We start from the raw sequence: 22,820 nt of genomic DNA, 5'->3' as shown, positions 1-22,820 counted from the left end.
AATCTCAGGGTCGTGGGTTCGAGCCCCACGTTGGGCGAAAACAACTAAAATTGTAGTGCTTTTTGACCAAAAAAATAGAAATTGAAAGTCTCTTTACAATATTTGCAATATTTTCATTGTTAACATGCAATGTATGAATGCATGTCTGGATGATGTGTAATGGGGCAATACCATACCTTAATGTATTCACTGTAAAAGAAAAAGTATGTATCATCTTATTATAAAATAAAGTGAAGAAAACACAAATAAGACATTTTTTCACACAGGTTCAGTCAGCTATTTCCTGATATTCTTCAAAGCGTTCTGATATTGACTGGTAATTGTGTTTGATACTTTCTTAGACTATTTCTGCCTCTGGCTGATGTGTATTTTCTTTCCAAACTCCACCAGAGCCTATGATTGCACAGCATCCTATCTGTGGAAAGCGGCAGTGCAGGGATAGGGAAGAAAACTATAGGCACCTATAGGAGCCTGGCTAGCTCAGTCGGTAGAGCATGAGACTCTTAATCTCAGGGTCGTGGGTTCGAGCCCCACGTTGGGCGAAAACAACTAAAATTGTAGTGCTTTTTGACCAAAAAAATAGAAATTGAAAGTCTCTTTACAATATTTGCAATATTTTCATTGTTAACATGCAATATATGAATGCATGTCTGGATGATGTGTAATGGGGCAATACCATACCTTAATGTATTCACTGTAAAAGAAAAAGTATGTATCATCTTATTATAAAATAAAGTGGAGAAAACACAAATAAGACATTTTTTCACACAGGTTCAGTCAGCTATTTCCTGATATTCTTCAAAGCGTTCTGATATTGACTGGTAATTGTGTTTGATACTTTCTTAGACTATTTCTGCCTCTGGCTGATGTGTATTTTCTTTCCAAACTCCACCAGAGCCTATGATTGCACAGCATCCTATCTGTGGAAACCCGCAGTGCAGGGATAGGGAAGAAAACTATAGGCATCCAAAGGAGCCTGGCTAGCTCAGTTGTTAGAGCATGAGACTCTTAATCTCAGGGTCGTGGGTTCGAGCCCCACGTTGGGCGAAAACAACTAAAATTGTAGTGCTTTTTGACCAAAAAAATAGAAATTGAAAGTCTCTTTGCAATATTTTCATTGTTAACATGCAATATATGAATGCATGTCTGGATGATGTGTAATGGGGCAATACCATACCTTAATGTATTCACTGTAAAAGAAAAAGTATGTATCATCTTACTATAAAATAAAGTGGAGAAAACACAAATAAGACTTTTTTCCACACAGGTTTAATCGGCTATTTCCTGGTATTCTTCAATGCGTTCTGATTTTGACTGGTAATTGTGTTTGATACTTTCTTAGACTATTTCTGCCTCTGGCTGATGTGTATTTTCTTTCCAAACTCCACCAGAGCCTATGATTACACAGCATCCTATCTGTGGAAAGCGGCAGTGGAGGGATAGGGAAGAAAACTATAGGCATCCAAAGGAGCCTGGCTAGCTCAGTCGGTAGAGCATGAGACTCTTAATCTCAGGGTCGTGGGTTCAAGCCCCACGTTGGTCGAAAACAACTAAAATTGTAGTGCTTTTTGACCAAAAAAATACATCCTATCTGTGGAAAACGGCAGTGCAGGGATAGGGAAGAAAACTATAGGCATCCAAAGGAGCCCGGCTAGCTCAGTTGGTAGAGCATGCGACTCTTAATCTCAGGGTCGTGGGTTCGAGCCCCACGTTGGGCGAAAACAACTAATATTTTAGTGCTTTTTGACCAAAAAAATAGAAATTGAAAGTCTCTTTACAATATTTGCAATATTTTGATTGTTAACATGCAATATATGAATGCATGTCTGGATGATTTGTAATGGGGCAATACCACAGCTTAATGTATTCACTGTAAAAGATAAAGTATGTATCATCTTACTATAAAATAAAGTGGAGAAAACACAAATAAGACTTTTTTCCACACAGGTTTAATCGGCTATTTCCTGATATTCTTCAATGCGTTCTGATATTGACTGGTAATTGTGTTTGATACTTTCTTAGACTATTTCTGCCTCTGGCTGATGTGTATTTTCTTTCCAAACTCCACCAGAGCCTATGATTACACCGCATCCTATCTGTGGAAAACGGCAGTGCAGGGATAGGGAAGAAAACTATAGGCATCAAAAGGAGCCCGGCTAGTTCAGTCGGTAGAGCATGAGACTCTTAATCTCCGGGTCGTGGGTTCGAGCCCCACGTTGGGCGTAAACAACTAAAATTGTAGTGCTTTTTGACCAAAAACATAGAAATTGAAAGTCTCTTTACAATATTTGCAATATTTTCATTGTTAACATGCAATATATGAATGCATGTCTGGATGATGTGTAATGGGGCAATACCATACCTTAATGTATTCACTGTAAAATAAAAAGTATGTATCATCTTATTATAAAATAAAGTGGAGAAAACACAAATAAGACTTTTTTTCACACAGGTTCAGTCAGCTATTTCCTTATATTCTTCAAAGCGTTCTGATATTGACTGGTAATTGTGTTTGATACTTTCTTAGACTATTTCTGCCTCTGGCTGATGTGTATTTTCTTTCCAAACTCCACCAGAGCCTATGATTACACAGCATCCTATCTGTGGAAACCGGCAGTGCAGGGATAGCGAAGAAAACTATCAGCAACCAAAGTACCCCGGCAAGCTCAGTCGGTAGAGCATGAGACTCTTAATCTCAGGGTCGTGGGTTCGAGCCCCACGTTGGGCAAAAACAACTAAAAGTTTAGTGCTTTTTGACCAAAAAAATAGAAATTGAAAGTCTCTTTACAATATTTGCAATATTTTGATTGTTAACATGCAATATATGAATGCATGTCTGGATGATGTGTAATGGGGCAATACCAAACCTTAATGTATTCACTGTAAAAGATAAAGTATGTATCATCTTACTATAAAATAAAGTGGAGAAAACACAAATAAGACTTTTTTCCACACAGGTTTAATCGGCTATTTCCTGATATTCTTCAATGCGTTCTGATATTGACTGGTAATTGTGTTTGATACTTTCTTAGACTATTTCTGCCTCTGGCTGATGTGTATTTTCTTTCCAAACTCCACCAGAGCCTATGATTACACCGCATCCTATCTGTGGAAAACGGCAGTGCAGGGATAGGGAAGAAAACTATAGGCATCCAAAGGAGCCCGGCTAGTTCAGTCTGTAGAGCATGAGACTCTTAATCTCCGGGTCGTGGGTTCGAGCCCCACGTTGGGCGTAAACAACTAAAATTGTAGTGCTTTTTGACCAAAAAAATAGAAATTGAAAGTCTCTTTACAATATTTGCAATATTTTCATTGTTAACATGCAATATATGAATGCATGTCTGGATGATGTGTAATGGGGCAATACCATACCTTAATGTATTCACTGTAAAAGAAAAAGTATGTATCATCTTATTATAAAATAAAGTGGAGAAAACACAAATAAGACATTTTTTCACACAGGTTCAGTCAGCTATTTCCTGATATTCTTCAAAGCGTTCTGATATTGACTGGTAATTGTGTTTGATACTTTCTTAGACTATTTCTGCCTCTGGCTGATGTGTATTTTCTTTCCAAACTCCACCAGAGCCTATGATTGCACAGCATCCTATCTGTGGAAACCCGCAGTGCAGGGATAGGGAAGAAAACTATAGGCATCCAAAGGAGCCTGGCTAGCTCAGTTGTTAGAGCATGAGACTCTTAATCTCAGGGTCGTGGGTTCGAGCCCCACGTTGGGCGAAAACAACTAAAATTGTAGTGCTTTTTGACCAAAAAAATAGAAATTGAAAGTCTCTTTGCAATATTTTCATTGTTAACATGCAATATATGAATGCATGTCTGGATGATGTGTAATGGGGCAATACCATACCTTAATGTATTCACTGTAAAAGAAAAAGTATGTATCATCTTACTATAAAATAAAGTGGAGAAAACACAAATAAGACTTTTTTCCACACAGGTTTAATCGGCTATTTCCTGGTATTCTTCAATGCGTTCTGATTTTGACTGGTAATTGTGTTTGATACTTTCTTAGACTATTTCTGCCTCTGGCTGATGTGTATTTTCTTTCCAAACTCCACCAGAGCCTATGATTACACAGCATCCTATCTGTGGAAAGCGGCAGTGGAGGGATAGGGAAGAAAACTATAGGCATCCAAAGGAGCCTGGCTAGCTCAGTCGGTAGAGCATGAGACTCTTAATCTCAGGGTCGTGGGTTCAAGCCCCACGTTGGTCGAAAACAACTAAAATTGTAGTGCTTTTTGACCAAAAAAATACATCCTATCTGTGGAAAACGGCAGTGCAGGGATAGGGAAGAAAACTATAGGCATCCAAAGGAGCCCGGCTAGCTCAGTTGGTAGAGCATGCGACTCTTAATCTCAGGGTCGTGGGTTCGAGCCCCACGTTGGGCGAAAACAACTAATATTTTAGTGCTTTTTGACCAAAAAAATAGAAATTGAAAGTCTCTTTACAATATTTGCAATATTTTGATTGTTAACATGCAATATATGAATGCATGTCTGGATGATTTGTAATGGGGCAATACCACAGCTTAATGTATTCACTGTAAAAGATAAAGTATGTATCATCTTACTATAAAATAAAGTGGAGAAAACACAAATAAGACTTTTTTCCACACAGGTTTAATCGGCTATTTCCTGATATTCTTCAATGCGTTCTGATATTGACTGGTAATTGTGTTTGATACTTTCTTAGACTATTTCTGCCTCTGGCTGATGTGTATTTTCTTTCCAAACTCCACCAGAGCCTATGATTACACCGCATCCTATCTGTGGAAAACGGCAGTGCAGGGATAGGGAAGAAAACTATAGGCATCAAAAGGAGCCCGGCTAGTTCAGTCGGTAGAGCATGAGACTCTTAATCTCCGGGTCGTGGGTTCGAGCCCCACGTTGGGCGTAAACAACTAAAATTGTAGTGCTTTTTGACCAAAAACATAGAAATTGAAAGTCTCTTTACAATATTTGCAATATTTTCATTGTTAACATGCAATATATGAATGCATGTCTGGATGATGTGTAATGGGGCAATACCATACCTTAATGTATTCACTGTAAAATAAAAAGTATGTATCATCTTATTATAAAATAAAGTGGAGAAAACACAAATAAGACTTTTTTTCACACAGGTTCAGTCAGCTATTTCCTTATATTCTTCAAAGCGTTCTGATATTGACTGGTAATTGTGTTTGATACTTTCTTAGACTATTTCTGCCTCTGGCTGATGTGTATTTTCTTTCCAAACTCCACCAGAGCCTATGATTACACAGCATCCTATCTGTGGAAACCGGCAGTGCAGGGATAGGGAAGAAAACTATCAGCAACCAAAGTACCCCGGCAAGCTCAGTCGGTAGAGCATGAGACTCTTAATCTCAGGGTCGTGGGTTCGAGCCCCACGTTGGGCAAAAACAACTAAAAGTTTAGTGCTTTTTGACCAAAAAAATAGAAATTGAAAGTCTCTTTACAATATTTGCAATATTTTGATTGTTAACATGCAATATATGAATGCATGTCTGGATGATGTGTAATGGGGCAATACCAAACCTTAATGTATTCACTGTAAAAGATAAAGTATGTATCATCTTACTATAAAATAAAGTGGAGAAAACACAAATAAGACTTTTTTCCACACAGGTTTAATCGGCTATTTCCTGATATTCTTCAATGCGTTCTGATATTGACTGGTAATTGTGTTTGATACTTTCTTAGACTATTTCTGCCTCTGGCTGATGTGTATTTTCTTTCCAAACTCCACCAGAGCCTATGATTACACCGCATCCTATCTGTGGAAAACGGCAGTGCAGGGATAGGGAAGAAAACTATAGGCATCCAAAGGAGCCCGGCTAGTTCAGTCTGTAGAGCATGAGACTCTTAATCTCCGGGTCGTGGGTTCGAGCCCCACGTTGGGCGTAAACAACTAAAATTGTAGTGCTTTTTGACCAAAAAAATAGAAATTGAAAGTCTCTTTACAATATTTGCAATATTTTCATTGTTAACATGCAATATATGAATGCATGTCTGGATGATGTGTAATGGGGCAATACCATACCTTAATGTATTCACTGTAAAATAAAAAGTATGTATCATCTTATTATAAAATAAAGTGGAGAAAACACAAATAAGCCTTTTTTTCACACAGGTTCAGTCAGCTATTTCCTTATATTCTTCAAAGCGTTCTGATATTGACTGGTAATTGTGTTTGATACTTTCTTAGACTATTTCTGCCTCTGGCTGATGTGTATTTTCTTTCCAAACTCCACCAGAGCCTATGATTACACAGCATCCTATCTGTGGAAACCGGCAGTGCAGGGATAGGGAAGAAAACTATCAGCATCCAAAGGACCCCGGCTAGCTCAGTCGGTAGAGCATGAGACTCTTAATCTCAGGGTTGTGGGTTCGAGCCCCACGTTGGGCAAAAACAACTAAAATTTTAGTGCTTTTTGACCAAAAAAATAGAAATTGAAAGTCTCTTTACAATATTTGCAATATTTTCATTGTTAACATGCAATATATGAATGCATGTCTGGATGATGTGTAATGGGGCAACACCATACCTTAATGTATTCACTGTAAAAGAAAAAGTATGTATCATCTTATTATAAAATAAAGTGGAGAAAACACAAATAAGACTTTTTTCACACAGGTTCAGTCAGCTATTTCCTGATATTCTTCAAAGAGTTCTGATATTGACTGGTAATTGTGTTTAATACTTTCTTAGACTATTTCTGCCTCTGGCTGATGTGTATTTTCTTTCCAAACTCCACCAGAGCCTATGATCACACAGCATCCTATCTGTGGAAAACGGCAGTGCAGGGATAGGGAAGAAAACTATTATCATCCAAACGAGCCCGGCTAGCTCAGTCGGTAGAGCATGAGACTCTTAATCTCAGGGTCACGTTGGGCGAAAACAACTAAAATTTTAGTGCTTTTTGACCAAAAAAATAGAAATTGAAAGTCTCTTCACAATATTTGCAATATTTTCATTGTTAACATGCAATATATGAATGCATGTCTGGATGATGTGTAATGGGGCAATACCATACCTTAATGTATTCACTGTAAAAGAAAAAGTATGCATCATCTTACTATAAAATAAAGTGGAGAAAACACAAATAAGACTTTTTTCCACACAGGTTTAATAGGCTATTTCCTGATATTCTTCAATGCGTTCTGATATTTACTGGTAATTGTGTTTGATACTTTCTTAGACTATTTCTGCCTCTGGCTGATGTGTATTTTCTTTCCAAACTCCACCAGAGCCTATGATTACACAGCATCCTATCTGTGGAAAGCGGCAGTGGAGGGATAGGGAAGAAAACTATAGGCATCCAATGGAGCCTGGCTAGCTCAGTCGGTAGAGCATGAGACTCTTAATCTCAGGGTCGTGGGTTCGAGCCCCACGTTGGGCGAAAACAACTAAAATTGTAGTGCTTTTTGACCAAAAAAATAGAAATTGAAAGTCTCTTTACAATATTTGCAATATTTTCATTGTTAACATGCAATATATGAATGCATGTCTGGATGATGTGTAATGGGGCAATACCATACCTTAATGTATTCACTGTAAAAGAAAAAGTATGTATCATCTTATTATAAAATAAAGTGAAGAAAACACAAATAAGACATTTTTTCACACAGGTTCAGTCAGCTATTTCCTGATATTCTTCAAAGCGTTCTGATATTGACTGGTAATTGTGTTTGATACTTTCTTAGACTATTTCTGCCTCTGGCTGATGTGTATTTTCTTTCCAAACTCCACCAGAGCCTATGATTGCACAGCATCCTATCTGTGGAAAGCGGCAGTGCAGGGATAGGGAAGAAAACTATAGGCACCTATAGGAGCCTGGCTAGCTCAGTCGGTAGAGCATGAGACTCTTAATCTCAGGGTCGTGGGTTCGAGCCCCACGTTGGGCGAAAACAGCTAAAATTGTAGTGCTTTTTGACCAAAAAAATAGAAATTGAAAGTCTCTTTACAATATTTGCAATATTTTCATTGTTAACATGCAATATATGAATGCATGTCTGGATGATGTGTAATGGGGCAATACCATACCTTAATGTATTCACTGTAAAAGAAAAAGTATGTATCATCTTATTATAAAATAAAGTGGAGAAAACACAAATAAGACATTTTTTCACACAGGTTCAGTCAGCTATTTCCTGATATTCTTCAAAGCGTTCTGATATTGACTGGTAATTGTGTTTGATACTTTCTTAGACTATTTCTGCCTCTGGCTGATGTGTATTTTCTTTCCAAACTCCACCAGAGCCTATGATTGCACAGCATCCTATCTGTGGAAACCCGCAGTGCAGGGATAGGGAAGAAAACTATAGGCATCCAAAGGAGCCTGGCTAGCTCAGTTGTTAGAGCATGAGACTCTTAATCTCAGGGTCGTGGGTTCGAGCCCCACGTTGGGCGAAAACAACTAAAATTGTAGTGCTTTTTGACCAAAAAAATAGAAATTGAAAGTCTCTTTGCAATATTTTCATTGTTAACATGCAATATATGAATGCATGTCTGGATGATGTGTAATGGGGCAATACCATACCTTAATGTATTCACTGTAAAAGAAAAAGTATGTATCATCTTACTATAAAATAAAGTGGAGAAAACACAAATAAGACTTTTTTCCACACAGGTTTAATCGGCTATTTCCTGGTATTCTTCAATGCGTTCTGATTTTGACTGGTAATTGTGTTTGATACTTTCTTAGACTATTTCTGCCTCTGGCTGATGTGTATTTTCTTTCCAAACTCCACCAGAGCCTATGATTACACAGCATCCTATCTGTGGAAAGCGGCAGTGCAGGGATAGGGAAGAAAACTATAGGCATCCAAAGGAGCCCGGCTAGCTCAGTCGGTAGAGCATGAGACTCTTAATCTCAGGGTCGCGTTGGGCGAAAACAACTAAAATTTTAGTGCTTTTTGACCAAAAAAATAGAAATTGAAAGTCTCTTCACAATATTTGCAATATTTTCATTGTTAACATGCAATATATGAATGCATGTCTGGATGATGTGTAATGGGGCAATACCATACCTTAATGTATTCACTGTAAAAGAAAAAGTATGCATCATCTTACTATAAAATAAAGTGGAGAAAACACAAATAAGACTTTTTTCCACACAGGTTTAATAGGCTATTTCCTGATATTCTTCAATGCGTTCTGATATTTACTGGTAATTGTGTTTGATACTTTCTTAGACTATTTCTGCCTCTGGCTGATGTGTATTTTCTTTCCAAACTCCACCAGAGCCTATGATTACACAGCATCCTATCTGTGGAAAGCGGCAGTGGAGGGATAGGGAAGAAAACTATAGGCATCCAAAGGAGCCTGGCTAGCTCAGTCGGTAGAGCATGAGACTCTTAATCTCAGGGTCGTGGGTTCGAGCCCCACGTTGGGCGAAAACAACTAAAATTGTAGTGCTTTTTGACCAAAAAAATAGAAATTGAAAGTCTCTTTACAATATTTGCAATATTTTCATTGTTAACATGCAATATATGAATGCATGTCTGGATGATGTGTAATGGGGCAATACCATACCTTAATGTATTCACTGTAAAAGAAAAAGTATGTATCATCTTATTATAAAATAAAGTGGAGAAAACACAAATAAGACATTTTTTCACACAGGTTCAGTCAGCTATTTCCTGATATTCTTCAAAGCGTTCTGATATTGACTGGTAATTGTGTTTGATACTTTCTTAGACTATTTCTGCCTCTGGCTGATGTGTATTTTCTTTCCAAACTCCACCAGAGCCTATGATTGCACAGCATCCTATCTGTGGAAACCGGCAGTGCAGGGATAGGGAAGAAAACTATAGGCATCCAAAAGAGCCAGCCTGGCTAGCTCAGTTGGTAGAGCATGAGACTCTTAATCTCAGGGTCGTGGGTTCGAGCCCCACGTTGGGCGAAAACAACTAAAATTGTAGTGCTTTTTGACCAAAAAAATAGAAATTGAAAGTCTCTACAATATTTGCAATATTTTCATTGTTAACATGCAATATATGAATGCATGTCTGGATGATGTGTAATGGGGCAATACCATACCTTAATGTATTCACTGTAAAAGAAAAAGTATGTATCATCTTATTATAAAATAAAGTGGAGAAAACACAAATAAGACTTTTTTTCACACAGGTTCAGTCAGCTATTTCCTGATATTCTTCAAAGCGTTCTGATATTGACTGGTAATTGTGTTTGATACTTTCTTAGACTATTTCTGCCTCTGGCTGTTGTGTATTTTCTTTCCAAACTCCACCAGAGCCTATGATTGCACAGCATCCTATCTGTGGAAACCGGCAGTGCAGGGATAGGGAAGAAAACTATAGGCATCCAAAGGAGCCCGGCTAGCTCAGTTGGTAGAGCATGAGACTCTTAATCTCAGGGTCGTGGGTTCGAGCCCCACGTTGGGCGAAAACAACTAAAATTTTAGTGCTTTTTGACCAAAAAAATAGAAATTGAAAGTCTCTTTGCAATATTTTCATTGTTAACATGCAATATATGAATGTATGTCTGGATGATTTGTAATGGGGCAATACCATACCTTAATGTATTCACTGTAAAAGAAAAAGTATGTATCATCTTACTATAAAATAAAGTGCAGAAAACACAAATAAGACTTTTTTCCACACAGGTTTAATCGGCTATTTCCTGGTATTCTTCAATGCGTTCTGATATTGACTGGTAATTGTGTTTGATACTTTCTTAGACTATTTCTGCCTCTGGCTGATGTGTATTTTCTTTCCAAACTCCACCAGAGCCTATGATTACACAGCATCCTATCTGTGGAAAGCGGCAGTGCAGGGATAGGGAAGAAAACTATAGGCATCCAAAGGAGCCCGGCTAGCTCAGTCGGTAGAGCATGAGACTCTTAATCTCAGGGTCGCGTTGGGCGAAAACAACTAAAATTTTAGTGCTTTTTGACCAAAAAAATAGAAATTGAAAGTCTCTATACAATATTTGCAATATTTTCATTGTTAACATGCAATATATGAATGCATGTCTGGATGATGTGTAATGGGGCAATACCATACCTTAATGTATTCACTGTAAAAGAAAAAGTATGCATCATCTTACTATAAAATAAAGTGGAGAAAACACAAATAAGACTTTTTTCCACACAGGTTAATAGGCTATTTCCTGATATTCTTCAATGCGTTCTGATATTTACTGGTAATTGTGTTTGATACTTTCTTAGACTATTTCTGCCTCTTGCTGATGTGTATTTTCTTTCCAAACTCCACCAGAGCCTATGATTACACAGCATCCTATCTGTGGTAAGCGGCAGTGGAGGGATAGGGAAGAAAACTATAGGCATCCAAAGGAGCCTGGCTAGCTCAGTCGGTAGAGCATGAGACTCTTAATCTCAGGGTCGTGGGTTCGAGCCCCACGTTGGGCGAAAACAACTAAAATTGTAGTGCTTTTTGAACAAAAAAATAGAAATTGAAAGTCTCTTTACAATATTTGCAATATTTTCATTGTTAACATGCAATATATGAATGCATGTCTGGATGATGTGTAATGGGGCAATACCATACCTTAATGTATTCACTGTAAAAGAAAAGGTATGTATCATCTTATTATAAAATAAAGTGGAGAAAACACAAATAAGACATTTTTTCACACAGGTTCAGTCAGCTATTTCCTGATATTCTTCAAAGCGTTCTGATATTGACTGGTAATTGTGTTTGATACTTTCTTAGACTATTTCTGCCTCTGGCTGATGTGTATTTTCTTTCCAAACTCCACCAGAGCCTATGATTGCACAGCATCCTATCTGTGGAAACCGGCAGTGCAGGGATAGGGAAGAAAACTATAGGCATCCAAAAGAGCCAGCCTGGCTAGCTCAGTTGGTAGAGCATGAGACTCTTAATCTCAGGGTCGTGGGTTCGAGCCCCACGTTGGGCGAAAACAACTAAAATTGTAGTGCTTTTTGACCAAAAAAATAGAAATTGAAAGTCTCTACAATATTTGCAATATTTTCATTGTTAACATGCAATATATGAATGCATGTCTGGATGATGTGTAATGGGGCAATACCATACCTTAATGTATTCATTGTAAAAGAAAAAGTATGTATCATCTTATTATAAAATAAAGTGGAGAAAACACAAATAAGGCTTTTTTTCACACAGGTTCAGTCAGCTATTTCCTGATATTCTTCAAAGCGTTCTGATATTGACTGGTAATTGTGTTTGATACTTTCTTAGACTATTTCTGCCTCTGGCTGTTGTGTATTTTCTTTCCAAACTCCACCAGAGCCTATGATTGCACAGCATCCTATCTGTGGAAACCGGCAGTTCAGGGATAGGGAAGAAAACTATAGGCATCCAAAGGAGCCCGGCTAGCTCAGTTGGTAGAGCATGAGACTCTTAATCTCAGGGTCGTGGGTTCGAGCCCCACGTTGGGCGAAAACAACTAAAATTTTAGTGCTTTTTGACCAAAAAAATAGAAATTGAAAGTCTCTTTGCAATATTTTCATTGTTAACATGCAATATATGAATGTATGTCTGGATGATTTGTAATGGGGCAATACCATACCTTAATGTATTCACTGTAAAAGAAAAAGTATGTATCATCTTACTATAAAATAAAGTGCAGAAAACACAAATAAGACTTTTTTCCACACAGGTTTAATCGGCTATTTCCTGGTATTCTTCAATGCGTTCTGATATTGACTGGTAATTGTGTTTGATACTTTCTTAGACTATTTCTGCCTCTGGCTGATGTGTATTTTCTTTCCAAACTCCACCAGAGCCTATGATTACACAGCATCCTATCTGTGGAAAGCGGCAGTGCAGGGATAGGGAAGAAAACTATAGGCATCCAAAGGAGCCCGGCTAGCTCAGTCGGTAGAGCATGAGACTCTTAATCTCAGGGTCGCGTTGGGCGAAAACAACTAAAATTTTAGTGCTTTTTGACCAAAAAAATAGAAATTGAAAGTCTCTACACAATATTTGCAATATTTTCATTGTTAACATGCAATATATGAATGCATGTCTGGATGATGTGTAATGGCGCAATACCATACCTTAATGTATTCACTGTAAAAGAAAAAGTATGCATCATCTTACTATAAAATAAAGTGGAGAAAACACAAATAAGACTTTTTTCCACACAGGTTTAATAGGCTATTTCCTGATATTCTTCAATGCGTTCTGATATTTACTGGTAATTGTGTTTGATACTTTCTTAGACTATTTCTGCCTCTTGCTGATGTGTATTTTCTTTCCAAACTCCACCAGAGCCTATGATTACACAGCATCCTATCTGTGGTAAGCGGCAGTGGAGGGATAGGGAAGAAAACTATAGGCATCCAAAGGAGCCTGGCTAGCTCAGTCGGTAGAGCATGAGACTCTTAATCTCAGGGTCGTGGGTTCGAGCCCCACGTTGGGCGAAAACAACTAAAATTGTAGTGCTTTTTGACCAAAAAAATACATCCTATCTGTGGAAAACGGCAGTGCAGGGATAGGGAAGAAAACTATCAGCAACCAAAGGACCCCGGCTAGCTCAGTCGGTAGAGCACGAGACTCTTAATGTCAGAGTCGTGGGTTCGAGCCCCACGTTGGGCAAAAACAATAAAATTTTAGTGCTTTTTGACCAAAAAAATAGAAATTGAAAGTCTCTTTACAATATTTGCAATATTTTGATTGTTAACATGCAATATATGAATGCATGTCTGGATGATGTGTAAAGGGGCAATACCACACCTTAATGTATTCACTGTAAAAGATAAAGTATGTATCATCTTACTATAAAATAAAGTGGAGAAAACACAAATAAGACTTTTTTCCACACAGGTTTAATCGGCTATTTCCTGATATTCTTCAATGCGTTCTGATATTGACTGGATATTGACTGGTAATTGTGTTTGATACTTTCTTAGACTATTTCTGCCTCTGGCTGATGTGTATTTTCTTTCCAAACTCCACCAGAGCCTATGATTACACAGCATCCTATCTGTGGAAAACGGCAGTGCAGGGATAGGGAAGAAAACTATAGGCATCCAAAGAAGCCCGGCTAGCTCAGTCGGTAGAGCATGAGACTCTTAATCTCAGGGTCCTGGGTTTGAGCCCCACGTTGGGCGAAAACAACTAAAATTTTAGTTCTTTTTGACCAAAAAAATACATCCTATCTGTGGAAAACGGCATTGCAGGGATAGGGAAGAAAACTATAAGCAGCCAAAGGAGCCCGGCTAGCTCAGTCGGTAGAGCATGAGACTCTTAATCTCAGGGCGTGGGTTCGAGCCCCACGTTGGGTGAAAACAACTAAAATTTTAGTGCTTTTTGACCAAAAAAATAGAAATTGAAAGTCTCTTTACAATATTTGCAATATTTTCATTGTTAACATGCAATATATGAATGCATGTCTGGATGATGTGTAATGGGGCAATACCACACCTTAATGTATTCACTGTAAAAGAAAAAGTATGTATCATCTTACTATAAAATAAAGTGGAGAAAACACAAATAAGACTTTTTTCCACACAGGTTTAATCGGCTATATCCTGATATTCTTCAATGCGTTCTGATATTGACTGGTAATTGTGTTTGATACTTTCTTAGACTATTTCTGCCTCTGGCTGATGTGTATTTTCTTTCCAAACTCCACCAGAGCCTATGATTACACAGCATCCTATCTGTGGAAAACGGCAGTGCAGGGATAGGGAAGAAAACTATAGGCATCCAAAGGAGCCCGACTAGCTCAGTCGGTAGAGCATGAGACTCTTAATCTCAGCGTCGTGGTTTCGAGCCCCATGTTGGGCGAAAACAACTAAAATTTTAGTGCTTTTTGACCAAAAAAATAGAAATTGAAAGTCTCTTTACAATATTTGCAATATTTTGATTGTTAAAATGCAATATATGAATGCATGTCTGGATGATGTGTAATGGGTCAATACCACACCTTAATGTATTCACTGTAAAAGAAAAAGTATGTATCATCTTACTATAAAATAAAGTGGAGAAAACACAAATAAGACTTTTTTCCACACAGGTTTAATCGGCTATTTCCTGATATTCTTCAATGCGTTCTGATATTGACTGGTAATTGTGTTTGATACTTTCTTAGACTATTTCTGCCTCTGGCTGATGTGTATTTTCTTTCCAAACTCCACCAGAGCCTATGATTACACAGCATCCTATCTGTGGAAAACGGCAGTGCAGGGATAGGGAAGAAAACTATAGGCATCCAAAGGAGCCCGGCTAGCTCAGTCGGTAGAGCATGAGACTCTTAATCTCAGGGTCGTGGGTTTGAGCCCCACGTTGGGCAAAAACAACTAAAATTTTAGTGCTTTTTGACCAAAAAAATAGAAATTGAAAGTCTCTTTACAATATTTGCAATATTTTGATTGTTAACATGCAATATATGAATGCATGTCTGGATGATGTGTAATGGGGCAATACCACACCTTAATGTATTCACTGTAAAAGATAAAGTATGTATCATCTTACTATAAAATAAAGTGGAGAAAACACAAATAAGACTTTTTTCCACACAGGTTTAATCGGCTATTTCCTGATATTCTTCAATGCGTTCTGATATTGACTGGTAATTGTGTTTGATACTTTCTTAGACTATTTCTGCCTCTGGCTGATGTGTATTTTCTTTCCAAACTCCACCAGAGCCTATGATTACACCGCATCCTATCTGTGGAAAACGGCAGTGCAGGGATAGGGTTCGAGCCCCACGTTGGGCGAAAACAACTAAAATTGTAGTGCTTTTTGACCAAAAAAATAGAAATTGAAAGTCTCTTTACAATATTTGCAATATTTTCATTGTTAACATGCAATATATGAATGCATGTCTGGATGATGTGTAATGGGGCAATACCATACCTTAATGTATTCACTGTAAAAGAAAAAGTATGTATCATCTTATTATAAAATAAAGTGGAGAAAACACAAATAAGACATTTTTTCACACAGGTTCAGTCAGCTATTTCCTGATATTCTTCAAAGCGTTCTGATATTGACTGGTAATTGTGTTTGATACTTTCTTAGACTATTTCTGCCTCTGGCTGATGTGTATTTTCTTTCCAAACTCCACCAGAGCCTATGATTGCACAGCATCCTATCTGTGGAAACCCGCAGTGCAGGGATAGGGAAGAAAACTATAGGCATCCAAAAGAGCCCGCCTGGCTAGCTCAGTTGGTAGAGCATGAGACTCTTAATCTCAGGGTCGTGGGTTCGAGCCCCACGTTGGGCGAAAACAACTAAAATTGTAGTGCTTTTTGACCAAAAAAATAGAAATTGAAAGTCTCTACAATATTTGCAATATTTTCATTGTTAACATGCAATATATGAATGCATGTCTGGATGATGTGTAATGGGGCAATACCATACCTTAATGTATTCACTGTAAAAGAAAAAGTATGTATCATCTTATTATAAAATAAAGTGGAGAAAACACAAATAAGACTTTTTTTCACACAGGTTCAGTCAGCTATTTCCTGATATTCTTCAAAGCATTCTGATATTGACTGGTAATTGTGTTTGATACTTTCTTAGACTATTTCTGCCTCTGGCTGTTGTGTATTTTCTTTCCAAACTCCACCAGAGCCTATGATTGCACAGCATCCTATCTGTGGAAACCGGCAGTGCAGGGATAGGGAAGAAAACTATAGGCATCCAAAGGAGCCCGGCTAGCTCAGTTGGTAGAGCATGAGACTCTTAATCTCAGGGTCGTGGGTTCGAGCCCCACGTTGGGCGAAAACAACTAAAATTGTAGTGCTTTTTGACCAAAAAAATAGAAATTGAAAGTCTCTTTGCAATATTTTCATTGTTAACATGCAATATATGAATGTATGTCTGGATGATTTGTAATGGGGCAATACCATACCTTAATGTATTCACTGTAAAAGAAAAAGTATGTATCATCTTACTATAAAATAAAGTGCAGAAAACACAAATAAGACTTTTTTCCACACAGGTTTAATCGGCTATTTCCTGGTATTCTTCAATGCGTTCTGATATTGACTGGTAATTGTGTTTGATACTTTCTTAGACTATTTCTGCCTCTGGCTGATGTGTATTTTCTTTCCAAACTCCACCAGAGCCTATGATTACACAGCATCCTATCTGTGGAAAGCGGCAGTGCAGGGATAGGGAAGAAAACTATAGGCATCCAAAGGAGCCCTGCTAGCTCAGTCGGTAGAGCATGAGACTCTTAATCTCAGGGTCGCGTTGGGTGAAAACAACTAAAATTTTAGTGCTTTTTGACCAAAAAAATAGAAATTGAAAGTCTCTATACAATATTTGCAATATTTTCATTGTTAACATGCAATATATGAATGCATGTCTGGATGATGTGTAATGGGGCAATACCATACCTTAATGTATTCACTGTAAAAGAAAAAGTATGCATCATCTTACTATAAAATAAAGTGGAGAAAACACAAATAAGACTTTTTTCCACACAGGTTTAATAGGCTATTTCCTGATATTCTTCAATGCGTTCTGATATTTACTGGTAATTGTGTTTGATACTTTCTTAGACTATTTCTGCCTCTTGCTGATGTGTATTTTCTTTCCAAACTCCACCAGAGCCTATGATTACACAGCATCCTATCTGTGGAAAGCGGCAGTGGAGGGATAGGGAAGAAAACTATAGGCATCCAAAGGAGCCTGGCTAGCTCAGTCGGTAGAGCATGAGACTCTTAATCTCAGGGTCGTGGGTTCGAGCCCCACGTTGGGCGAAAACAACTAAAATTGTAGTGCTTTTTGACCAAAAAAATACATCCTATCTGTGGAAAACGGCAGTGCAGGGATAGGGAAGAAAACTATCAGCAACCAAAGGACCCCGGCTAGCTCAGTCGGTAGAGCATGAGACTCTTAATCTCAGGGTCGTGGGTTCGAGCCCCACGTTGGGCAAAAACAATAAAATTTTAGTGCTTTTTGACCAAAAAAATAGAAATTGAAAGTCTCTTTACAATATTTGCAATATTTTGATTGTTAACATGCAATATATGAATGCATGTCTGGATGAAGTGTAAAGGGGCAATACCACACCTTAATGTATTCACTGTAAAAGATAAAGTATGTATCATCTTACTATAAAATAAAGTGGAGAAAACACAAATAAGACTTTTTTCCACACAGGTTTAATCGGCTATTTCCTGATATTCTTCAATGCGTTCTGATATTGACTGGATATTGACTGGTAATTGTGTTTGATACTTTCTTAGACTATTTCTGCCTCTGGCTGATGTGTATTTTCTTTCCAAACTCCACCAGAGCCTATGATTACACAGCATCCTATCTGTGGAAAACGGCAGTGCAGGGATAGGGAAGAAAACTATAGGCATCCAAAGAAGCCCGGCTAGCTCAGTCGGTAGAGCATGAGACTCTTAATCTCAGGGTCCTGGGTTTGAGCCCCACGTTGGGCGAAAACAACTAAAATTTTAGTGCTTTTTGACCAAAAAAATACATCCTATCTGTGGAAAACGGCATTGCAGGGATAGGGAAGAAAACTATAAGCAGCCAAAGGAGCTCGGCTAGCTCAGTCGGTAGAGCATGAGACTCTTAATCTCAGGTCGTGGGTTCGAGCCCCACGTTGGGTGAAAACAACTAAAATTTTAGTGCTTTTTGACCAAAAAAATAGAAATTGAAAGTCTCTTTACAATATTTGCAATATTTTCATTGTTAACATGCAATATATGAATGCATGTCTGGATGATGTGTAATGGGGCAATACCACACCTTAATGTATTCACTGTAAAAGAAAAAGTATTTATCATCTTACTATAAAATAAAGTGGAGAAAACACAAATAAGACTTTTTTCCACACAGGTTTAATCGGCTATATCCTGATATTCTTCAATGCGTTCTGATATTGACTGGTAATTGTGTTTGATACTTTCTTAGACTATTTCTGCCTCTGGCTGATGTGTATTTTCTTTCCAAACTCCACCAGAGCCTATGATTACACAGCATCCTATCTGTAGAAAACGGCAGTGCAGGGATAGGGAAGAAAACTATAGGCATCCAAAGGAGCCCGACTAGCTCAGTCGGTAGAGCATGAGACTCTTAATCTCAGCGTCGTGGGTTCGAGCCCCATGTTGGGCGAAAACAACTAATATTTTAGTGCTTTATGACCAAAAAAATAGAAATTGAAATTCTCTTTACAATATTTGCAATATTTTGATTGTTAAAATGCAATATATGAATGCATGTCTGGATGATGTGTAATGGGTCAATACCACACCTTAATGTATTCACTGTAAAAGAAAAAGTATGTATCATCTTACTATAAAATAAAGTGGAGAAAACACAAATAAGACTTTTTTCCACACAGGTTTAATCGGCTATTTCCTGATATTCTTCAATGCGTTCTGATATTGACTGGTAATTGTGTTTGATACTTTCTTAGACTATTTCTGCCTCTGGCTGATGTGTATTTTCTTTCCAAACTCCACCAGAGCCTATGATTACACCGCATCCTATCTGTGGAAAACGGCAGTGCAGGGATAGGGTTCGAGCCCCACGTTGGGCGAAAACAACTAAAATTGTAGTGCTTTTTGACCAAAAAAATAGAAATTGAAAGTCTCTTTACAATATTTGCAATATTTTCATTGTTAACATGCAATATATGAATGCATGTCTGGATGATGTGTAATGGGGCAATACCATACCTTAATGTATTCACTGTAAAAGAAAAAGTATGTATCATCTTATTATAAAATAAAGTGGAGAAAACACAAATAAGACATTTTTTCACACAGGTTCAGTCAGCTATTTCCTGATATTCTTCAAAGCGTTCTGATATTGACTGGTAATTGTGTTTGATACTTTCTTAGACTATTTCTGCCTCTGGCTGATGTGTATTTTCTTTCCAAACTCCACCAGAGCCTATGATTGCACAGCATCCTATCTGTGGAAACGGGCAGTGCAGGGATAGGGAAGAAAACTATAGGCATCCAAAAGAGCCAGCCTGGCTAGCTCAGTTGGTAGAGCATGAGACTCTTAATCTCAGGGTCGTGGGTTCGAGCCCCACGTTGGGCGAAAACAACTAAAATTTTAGTGCTTTTTGACCAAAAAAATAGAAATTGAAAGTCTCTTTGCAATATTTTCATTGTTAACATGCAATATATGAATGTATGTCTGGATGATTTGTAATGGGGCAATACCATACCTTAATGTATTCACTGTAAAAGAAAAAGTATGTATCATCTTACTATAAAATAAAGTGCAGAAAACACAAATAAGACTTTTTTCCACACAGGTTTAATCGGCTATTTCCTGGTATTCTTCAATGCGTTCTGATATTGACTGGTAATTGTGTTTGATACTTTCTTAGACTATTTCTGCCTCTGGCTGATGTGTATTTTCTTTCCAAACTCCACCAGAGCCTATGATTACACAGCATCCTATCTGTGGAAAGCGGCAGTGCAGGGATAGGGAAGAAAACTATAGGCATCCAAAGGAGCCCGGCTAGCTCAGTCGGTAGAGCATGAGACTCTTAATCTCAGGGTCGCGTTGGGCGAAAACAACTAAAATTTTAGTGCTTTTTGACCAAAAAAATAGAAATTGAAAGTCTCTATACAATATTTGCAATATTTTCATTGTTAACATGCAATATATGAATGCATGTCTGGATGATGTGTAATGGGGCAATACCATACCTTAATGTATTCACTGTAAAAGAAAAAGTATGCATCATCTTACTATAAAATAAAGTGGAGAAAACACAAATAAGACTTTTTTCCACACAGGTTTAATAGGCTATTTCCTGATATTCTTCAATGCGTTCTGATATTTACTGGTAATTGTGTTTGATACTTTCTTAGACTATTTCTGCCTCTTGCTGATGTGTATTTTCTTTCCAAACTCCACCAGAGCCTATGATTACACAGCATCCTATCTGTGGTAAGCGGCAGTGGAGGGATAGGGAAGAAAACTATAGGCATCCAAAGGAGCCTGGCTAGCTCAGTCGGTAGAGCATGAGACTCTTAATCTCAGGGTCGTGGGTTCGAGCCCCACGTTGGGCGAAAACAACTAAAATTGTAGTGCTTTTTGACCAAAAAAATAGAAATTGAAAGTCTCTTTACAATATTTGCAATATTTTCATTGTTAACATGCAATATATGAATGCATGTCTGGATGATGTGTAATGGGGCAATACCATACCTTAATGTATTCACTGTAAAAGAAAAAGTATGTATCATCTTATTATAAAATAAAGTGGAGAAAACACAAATAAGACATTTTTTCACACAGGTTCAGTCAGCTATTTCCTGATATTCTTCAAAGCGTTCTGATATTGACTGGTAATTGTGTTTGATACTTTCTTAGACTATTTCTGCCTCTGGCTGATGTGTATTTTCTTTCCAAACTCCACCAGAGCCTATGATTGCACAGCATCCTATCTGTGGAAACCGGCAGTGCAGGGATAGGGAAGAAAACTATAGGCATCCAAAAGAGCCAGCCTGGCTAGCTCAGTTGGTAGAGCATGAGACTCTTAATCTCAGGGTCGTGGGTTCGAGCCCCACGTTGGGCGAAAACAACTAAAATTGTAGTGCTTTTTGACCAAAAAAATAGAAATTGAAAGTCTCTACAATATTTGCAATATTTTCATTGTTAACATGCAATATATGAATGCATGTCTGGATGATGTGTAATGGGGCAATACCATACCTTAATGTATTCACTGTAAAAGAAAAAGTATGTATCATCTTATTATAAAATAAAGTGGAGAAAACACAAATAAGACTTTTTTTCACACAGGTTCAGTCAGCTATTTCCTGATATTCTTCAAAGCGTTCTGATATTGACTGGTAATTGTGTTTGATACTTTCTTAGACTATTTCTGCCTCTGGCTGTTGTGTATTTTCTTTCCAAACTCCACCAGAGCCTATGATTGCACAGCATCCTATCTGTGGAAACCGGAAGTGCAGGGATAGGGAAGAAAACTATAGGCATCCAAAGGAGCCCGGCTAGCTCAGTTGGTAGAGCATGAGACTCTTAATCTCAGGGTCGTGGGTTCGAGCCCCACGTTGGGCGAAAACAACTAAAATTTTAGTGCTTTTTGACCAAAAAAATAGAAATTGAAAGTCTCTTTGCAATATTTTCATTGTTAACATGCAATATATGAATGTATGTCTGGATGATTTGTAATGGGGCAATACCATACCTTAATGTATTCACTGTAAAAGAAAAAGTATGTATCATCTTACTATAAAATAAAGTGCAGAAAACACAAATAAGACTTTTTTCCACACAGGTTTAATCGGCTATTTCCTGGTATTCTTCAATGCGTTCTGATATTGACTGGTAATTGTGTTTGATACTTTCTTAGACTATTTCTGCCTCTGGCTGATGTGTATTTTCTTTCCAAACTCCACCAGAGCCTATGATTACACAGCATCCTATCTGTAGAAAACGGCAGTGCAGGGATAGGGAAGAAAACTATAGGCATCCAAAGGAGCCCGACTAGCTCAGTCGGTAGAGCATGAGACTCTTAATCTCAGCGTCGTGGGTTCGAGCCCCATGTTGGGCGAAAACAACTAATATTTTAGTGCTTTATGACCAAAAAAATAGAAATTGAAATTCTCTTTACAATATTTGCAATATTTTGATTGTTAAAATGCAATATATGAATGCATGTCTGGATGATGTGTAATGGGTCAATACCACACCTTAATGTATTCACTGTAAAAGAAAAAGTATGTATCATCTTACTATAAAATAAAGTGGAGAAAACACAAATAAGACTTTTTTCCACACAGGTTTAATCGGCTATTTCCTGATATTCTTCAATGCGTTCTGATATTGACTGGTAATTGTGTTTGATACTTTCTTAGACTA

At 37.7% G+C, this 22,820-nt stretch overlaps 4 non-coding genes across 4 annotated transcripts; all 4 read left to right on the top strand.

The window, feature by feature from the left end:
• Window positions 1-10,358: 10,358 nt before the first annotated feature.
• TRNAK-CUU (transfer RNA lysine (anticodon CUU)) lies at window positions 10,359-10,431 on the top strand. The gene has a single exon. It is a non-coding gene; the product is annotated as a tRNA-Lys (tRNA).
• A 1,924-nt stretch (window positions 10,432-12,355) lies between these two features.
• Window positions 12,356-12,428, top strand: TRNAK-CUU (transfer RNA lysine (anticodon CUU)). The gene has a single exon. It is a non-coding gene; the product is annotated as a tRNA-Lys (tRNA).
• A 4,226-nt stretch (window positions 12,429-16,654) lies between these two features.
• Window positions 16,655-16,727, top strand: TRNAK-CUU (transfer RNA lysine (anticodon CUU)). The gene has a single exon. It is a non-coding gene; the product is annotated as a tRNA-Lys (tRNA).
• Window positions 16,728-21,943: 5,216 nt separating this feature from the next.
• TRNAK-CUU (transfer RNA lysine (anticodon CUU)) lies at window positions 21,944-22,016 on the top strand. The gene has a single exon. It is a non-coding gene; the product is annotated as a tRNA-Lys (tRNA).
• The last annotated feature ends 804 nt before the right edge of the window (window positions 22,017-22,820 follow it).

Source organism: Ambystoma mexicanum, chromosome 4q (assembly GCF_040938575.1).
Source record: "Ambystoma mexicanum isolate Mex_15411 chromosome 4q, UKY_AmexF1_1, whole genome shotgun sequence".
NCBI lineage: Eukaryota > Metazoa > Chordata > Amphibia > Caudata > Ambystomatidae > Ambystoma > Ambystoma mexicanum.
Note: the sequence above shows the minus strand (reverse complement) of the source record. Positions and strands in the feature narration are given on the sequence as shown.